Raw genomic sequence first — 7,270 nt, 5'->3', positions numbered from 1 at the left:
ACAAGCTACTCTCTCTTGCAATGGTAGCATGTGGGGAATCTTACAGGATTCTGATTTCTATGGGTTGTGCCCATGAGGGCTGTAGTCTAAGGAATTTATCGTCTGGTTCCATACAATCTATCATCTGAGACCATTTTTTTTTTTTTTATCCTTACCTGAGTTTATGTTTATTGATTTTAGAGAGAGGAAGGGAGAGAGAGAGAGAGAGAGAAACATTGATTAGTTGCCTCCCATGTGTGCCCTGACTGAGATTGAACCCAAAACCTAGGTACATGCCCTGACCTGGAATCGAAACCCGCAACCTTTTGGTATAGGAAACAATGCTCCAACCAACTGAGCCCCAGGCTAAGGCTGAGACAATTTCTATTTCATCATGAACTTTGAGACATTGGTTGGAATAACACAGCAATCAAGGAGGGAGTCTGTTCCTGGTGTAGATGAAGATAACACCAGTTGAAACATTTTAAAAAGTAGCCCACTGGCCAAAAAAAGTTTTTTAGCGACAGTGTTCATTCCAGTTGGCACAAGTGTGGTCTGCTAAATTGAGGGTTATAAACCAGAGCCAGGGGAAAGAAAAGGGCTGCATCATATGACTAATTAAAAAAAGAACATGAAGCACATTACCAAAAATACCAGCACAATAAGCTTAATTACATCCTTTGACTTCACTAATTCTTTTTTTTTTTTTTTAGTATTTCTTTATTGATTTCGGAGAGAGGAAAGGAGAGGGAGAGAGAGAGATAGAAACATCAATGATGAGTCATTGATCGAGCCCGCAACCCGGGCATGTGCCCTGACTGGGAATCGAACCCCGATCGCCTAGGATCCTAGGTCGACGCTCAACCGCTGAGCCACGCCCAGCCAGGCAACTTCACTAATTCTTTAAAAATTATTTCACCCAGCCGACACAGCTTAGTAGTTGAGCATCGACCTAGGATCCAGGAGATCAAGGCTTGATTCCCGGTCAGGGCACATGTCCTGGCTGTGGGCTTGAACCCAGTGGGGGGCGTGCAGGAGGCAGCCGATCAATGACTCTCAGCACTGATGTTTCTATCTCTCCCTCCCTCTCCCTTCCTCTCTCTCTAAAAATCAATAAAAATATTTTAAAAAATTATTTCTTCTTACCTGTTTGTGGGTTAGCATTTCCCCCCAAGAAAGCTTTTGCTTTGGGGCTGGAATTTTTCTGGACAAGAACCAAGGCTCTGATAGGTTGAACTACCCAAGTGTGGTTTATGGTGGTGATGTCAGATCCATGAGTCTATTTTCCTGTCTGTCAATTATGGCAGGATCTTTAGGAAAACAAAAGGAGAGAAGAGAAACCTCTTGTTAACAGGACCAAGTGATCTGATCAATCTATCCAATTCCAAGAGCAGAATGAAAGAGAGAAGAAGAGAGCATGACCCTCCTGGTGAGGAGGTTCCTGAGGTCTCAGTTGATGGCTACTTTCAAAACATATTAGAACCTGGGGAAGGAGATGTGAACAAGGAGAGTTAGTTTTCTCAACTACTTTACCCAACTTAGTTTTGATAATTCCATTTTTCTTCTCTATTTTCTGGAGCTCTGTGGGTAATATGGATAGTGGATGTATTTAGAAATCTGGAAGGCCTTACAATCTATTTAATAAAATGTGTACCAAAATTGCTATCAATAATAAAGGGTGATTTAAACAAAGGCATTAAATCATCCTGGAGCCTGAGTCAGTTTGACTCAGTGGTTAGAGCATCAGCCTGTTGACTGAAAGGTACAGGTTCGATTCCTGCCAAGGGCACATACCTTGGTTGCAGGCTTGATCCCCAACCCCGGTCCACACTCAAGCGAGAGGTAACGGATCGATGTGTCTCTCTCACATCGATCTTTCTTTCTCTATCCCCTCCTACTCTCTCTAAAAAGCAATGGGGAAAATATCCTCGGGTGAAGATAAAAAAAAAGAAAAAAAAAGAAATAGGTCCACAATAACTGAGCCGTCAGTCAGAGCTCTTTACCGTGTATAAACTCATCTCAAAGGCATGAGCTCCTCTCTGCTGTCATCTTCCTCCACATTGTGGATGCGAGGAACAGGGCAGCTCTTATAATACTGATAAACTAATTTTAAAAACATGGAGCATACCAATTATGCTTAATTATTTTTAGCTTCCCTCCTTGAATACTTCTTTACTTATGAGTGCCATGCTGTCAGAGAGCAAGTTTTTGGTGTATTCTAGCAGCTGTCTAGGAAGTGCCAGGTGATTTTGGTGTAAAATATGCCTTGGTAGTTCTATATTCCTGAATGTAGGGCCTGATTTAGAGAAGAGAAACTGAAAAAAGTGTGGTCAGGAATAGCCTTAGTCTTGGCTATGTCCTTAATAAGGAAACTATATTTTATAACATTGTCATTAAGAATTTTAACTTCTCTAGAAGTGAGGAACCCTACTGTCTTATATCATGACCTAAGAGCATGATATGAGTGACAAGCTCAAAATAAAAAAAATAACGTGTTTCCTAAGAAGTTAAAGTTCACATTCAGGTTGGGTAAGGGCCTTAACACTGCTGTAAAGGGAAATCACACAGGAAACACAAAATAACTTTTATCTCTTCATGTTAGGTATAGCTGGTATACTCCAAGGCTGTTTTTCGTAGGAATGGCCAACATTATTTAAAGCTTTATGCCTCTTAAAATAAAAGTAACCTGAAGAAGCACTTCTGGAATGGCAGAGGCAGGACATCTGAAAATTCACTCTTCCATAAAAGCAAGAACACTGGCCAAATGTCAAACTCAACTTTCCCAGAACTCTGGAAGTTAACCAAAACTTTAAAAAATCTATGGAGAATTTATTGAAGAAAAATGGTTGAATCTCACCAGGAAACAGCAAGCTCTTGGCATTTTGACTTGCTTTCTCCCCCATCCTCCCCCGTCCCCTATTCTATGTTAGCCTTTACAACCAGTTGTCACAACTGCAGTAGCTGTGAAAAACAGCAGCCTAGTAGCCACTAGAGGGAGCAGAGTGGGTGTGGAAAAGCTCTATTAGAGAAATGTCACTGTTTGATTTGTCTGGCAGCTCCTGGTAAGAGCCCCATTCATAGGGCTAGTTTTATTTGACCTGACAGAGCTCACACAGAGAAACCCCATCCCTAGGTGTTTGTCCAAACAATCATCAGAAAACTGTCTGATATACCAAACCCTGAGGCAGGAAAACCAATTGAGACATACAAGAGGCTGGCCAAAATATGTAAAATATTAAGACTGACATGTAAATATAGAGCTTTGAAAAGCTCTGTAGAAATCCATATGAGTTGTAGAAGTGTATGTAAGTCCAGGCAGTACATGAAAGGAGCCAGTCCCTCAGTTCTAGTAATCTTGAGGCCTGGGTGGACCAGGAAATGAGGGATAAGGCAGAGCTTTGAAGGTTTGCCTGAACCAACACACAGAGTCCATGGCAAAGAGCAGAAGGCATTTAAGGAAATCTCTGTCCACTTATTAGCTAACTACTAAGCTAAATGGCAGAAACATCAGTGACCACACATCACAAAGAAAGCAGGCTTTATAGAATTAGTCCTTGAAAGTCAATAAACAAATAAACAGCAACAAATACGAGCCGTGGGAGTATCTAATTTCCAGAGATGCCATATTATATAATTTAAAATTAGCAGTTTTACACCATTCCCCAACACGATGGGACATGCAAAGAAACAGGAGAGTATGGTCCATACACAGGAGAAAAAAATGTAATCAACAAATATTGTCCCCGATATTGAATTTATTGGACAAAGTTTTAAAATCATCTTTTATAAAAGTGAACTAGAGGCAACTATGTCTAAAGGATCCAGGGAAAATATAAAAATGATGTCTAACCAAAAAGAGAATATCAATAAAAGATAAATTATTTTTAAAAAATCAAATAGAAATTCTGGAGTAGAACAGTATAATAATTACACTTAAAATTTTACTAGAGGCCCACCCGGCATGGCTCAGCGGTTGAGCATCCACCTATGATCCAGGAGATCGAGGCTCAATTCCTCATCAGGGCACATGCCCAGGTTTCAGGCTTGATCCCCAGTCGGGGGCGTGCAGGAGGCAGCTGATCAATGACTCTCTCATCGTTGATGTTTCTATCTCTCTCCCTCTCCCTTCTTCTCTCTTAAATCAATAAAGATATATTTTTTAAAATTTTTACTAGAACTTCCTCAACTTGATAAAAAAAAAAAAATCCTAATCATAATGATAAGAAACTGGAAACTTTCCCACTAAAATCAGGTACAAGGCAAGGATACCACCTCTTCCACCCCTTTCAATAGCGTACTGGAAGTTCCAGCTAATACAATAAATTAAGGAAAGAAATAAAAAATATACAGATTGGGAAGGAAGAAATAATGTTATCTTTGTTCATAGGTGACATGTTCTTCTATGTAGAAAATCCAAAAGAATTGACAAAAAATTTCCTGGAACTAATAAGTGATTATAGCAAGATTGCAGGATACAGGTTAATATAGAAAAGTCAATTGCCTTTCCATATACTAACAACATAGTGGAATTTGAAATAAAAAACAACAACAAAACATTATCATTTGCATTAGCATCCAGAAAAATGAAACATTTAGGTATAAATCTAACAAAATATGTACAAGATAGTTCATGTTCATGAATAAGGAGATTCAGTATTGTCATGATGTCAGTTATTCCCAACTTGATCTATAGATTCAATGTGATCCCAATCAAAATCCCATTAAGTTATCTTGTAGATATTAACAAACTGATTCTACAGTTTGTATAAACCCAGAGTAGCCAACACAATATCGAAAGAGAAAAAACAAAGTTGGAGGACTGACACTACCTGACTTCAAGACTTACTAGAAAGACATAGTCATCAAAACAGTGGGTATTGGCAAAAAAATAAACAAATAGATTAATGGAACAGAATGGAGAGCCCAAAAGTAGGCCCACATCACAAGAAAAGAAAACTACACCTCCATATCCCTTTTGAATTAATTTATAAGTCTCCTCTACAAAAATACTAGCAAACTGAATCAGCAACATGTCAAAGACATTATACACCATAACCAAGTGGGATTCATCTCAGGAATGCAAGTTGGTTTAACACCCAAAAGTCAATTAATGTGATAAAATACCATATGACTAGAATCAAGGGCAAAACCTACATGATCATCTCAACTGATTCAGAAATATCATTTGACAAATCCCAAACCCTTTCATGATAAAAAACAAAATAAATAATAAACAAATTAGGAAAAAAAGAAAATTTTCCCAACCTGATAAAGAACATCTATGAGAAATCCACCACTAACATCATACATAATGCCAAAAGCCTTTCCCTTAAAATCAGGAATAAGACACATATAACCATTCTCATCATGTTTATTCAACATTTTACCGAAGGTTGTAGCTAGGGCTATTATTCAAGAAAAAGAAATAAAAGTTATCCAGATTGAAAACAAGAAATAAAATGATTTTTATTCACAGATGGCATGACATTGTATGCAAAATTCCTAAGGAACCTACAAAACGTTATATTACTAATAGGTGAGTTCAGCAACTTTATAGGACACCAGATCTATATATAAAAATAAATTGTGTGTCTGACCTTTACGATATGATGGCTGAAGCTGACGGGCTGCTCATACAGTTGCTGGTGCCGATTCTTCTACCTGAGAAATGCTACAACCAAATTTTTGTCGAGTGGGGTTGCTTCACATGCCCTGCCTAAAGATTCTCCCCAAAGGCCTGGGGCTGGGCATGGTAGCTGGATCACTACAGGTAAAACTGTCCCAGGTATTTAAGATCCTTGGAGCCAAGAGTGCTGAAGGGCTGAGCCTCCAGTCAGGAATACTGGAACTAGTGGCATTCGCTGGGACCACAGTCTACGGCATTGTAAACAACTTCCCCTTCAGCTCTTGGGGTGAAGCTCTATTCCTGATGCTCCAGAAAATCACCATCTGCTTCCTGTTCCTACACTACAGAGGACGAACTGTGAAGGGTGTGGCTCTCCTAGCAGGTTACACCCTGGTCCTGCTGGTCCTGCTTTCACCACTGACGCTGCTGGCAGTAATCACCCTTCTCCAGGTCTCCAATATACCATCTGTGGTGGTGGGGAAGCTGCTCCAGGCAGCCACCAATTACTGAAATGGGCACACAGGCCAGCTCTCAGCCATCACAGTCTTTTTGCTCTTTGAGGGCTCCCTGCCCTGAATCTTCACCCCCATTTAGGAAACTGGACATCCCCTCATGGCTGGAACCTCTGTGGTCTCTTCCCTCTGTAACGGCTTCATTGCTGCCCAGCTTCTCTTCTACTGGAATGAAAAGGCTCCTCACAGGAGTAAATAGGAGTAGTAGGGCTGAGCTGGCTACTAGAGTCCATTCTGTGTTTCTGTTCATCCACCTAACCTCAGGGTCCTTCTGAGCCAGCCTGCTGGTGTGACTTTTAATCATTCCCCATTCCTCTGCAGATGCAACTTCTTGAGGCAGGGTTTGTGTTTCCATGGAAAGGCATGGTTGGTAGACCCAGTCCTTAGAAAGGAATTGGGGTAGAGGCTTTCAGGCTGACATGCGATATTTATTGTGCACTGTCCTGTGTATGTACTATTAAGCAATCATTTGCTGAGATTCTTCCTTTAACAATTTCTAGCTACTTACTATTTTGGGCCAAAGTCTTGCCCTGTCCTCCCATCTCCCCACTTCCCTTTTGGCCTTAAGAAGACAGAGCCTGGACAGTGTAAGGGACTAGTGGCTTATGGCTGCCTCCCTCCCCCAGCCTGGCTGGGACTGTAGCCTGGGACCCCAGTGCTGGGTGGGGGGCAGAGGAAGGGGGATAGAGAATGACTCAGTCAGGGCCCCAGGGTGGGGGGAGGAGGTTCCTGCTCTGGCATGTCCAGGTGGAAGGGAGTAGAGATGGTGCTGGTTCCTGCTGTAGTGAGGGGGAATAGAGATGGGGCAATAAAGAAGCAGAGACATGGCTTAATTGTTAAAAAAAATTTTTTTTCTGTACACTAGCAATAAACAATACAACGATGAATTTAAGATTAGAATCCCATTCACAATAGCACAAAAAAGAACAAAACACACTGCGATACATTTAACAAACTGAAAGACTTGTACGCTGAAAACTATACACTGTTGAAAGAAATTAAAAACCTAACAAATAGAAAGGCATTCCATGTTCATCAATCAGAAGACACTTTCGTTAAGAGGCAATTCTCTCCAAATTGCTCTACAAATTCATATCAATCCTTACCAAAATTCCAGCTGACTTTTTTTTTGAGAAACAGACAATATGAGCCG

General features: G+C 40.5%; 1 pseudogene across 1 annotated transcript; it reads left to right on the top strand.

Moving 5' to 3' along the window:
* The first annotated feature begins 5,585 nt into the window (after positions 1-5,585).
* Positions 5,586-6,316, top strand: LOC308565010 (mannose-P-dolichol utilization defect 1 protein pseudogene; annotated as a pseudogene). Its single transcript has one exon. The product of its transcript is annotated as a mannose-P-dolichol utilization defect 1 protein pseudogene (transcript).
* The last annotated feature ends 954 nt before the right edge of the window (positions 6,317-7,270 follow it).

This window comes from Miniopterus schreibersii (genome assembly GCF_964146895.1).
Source record: "Miniopterus schreibersii genome assembly, chromosome: 12".
NCBI lineage: Eukaryota > Metazoa > Chordata > Mammalia > Chiroptera > Miniopteridae > Miniopterus > Miniopterus schreibersii.
This window is presented reverse-complemented; position numbering and strand designations above follow the sequence as displayed.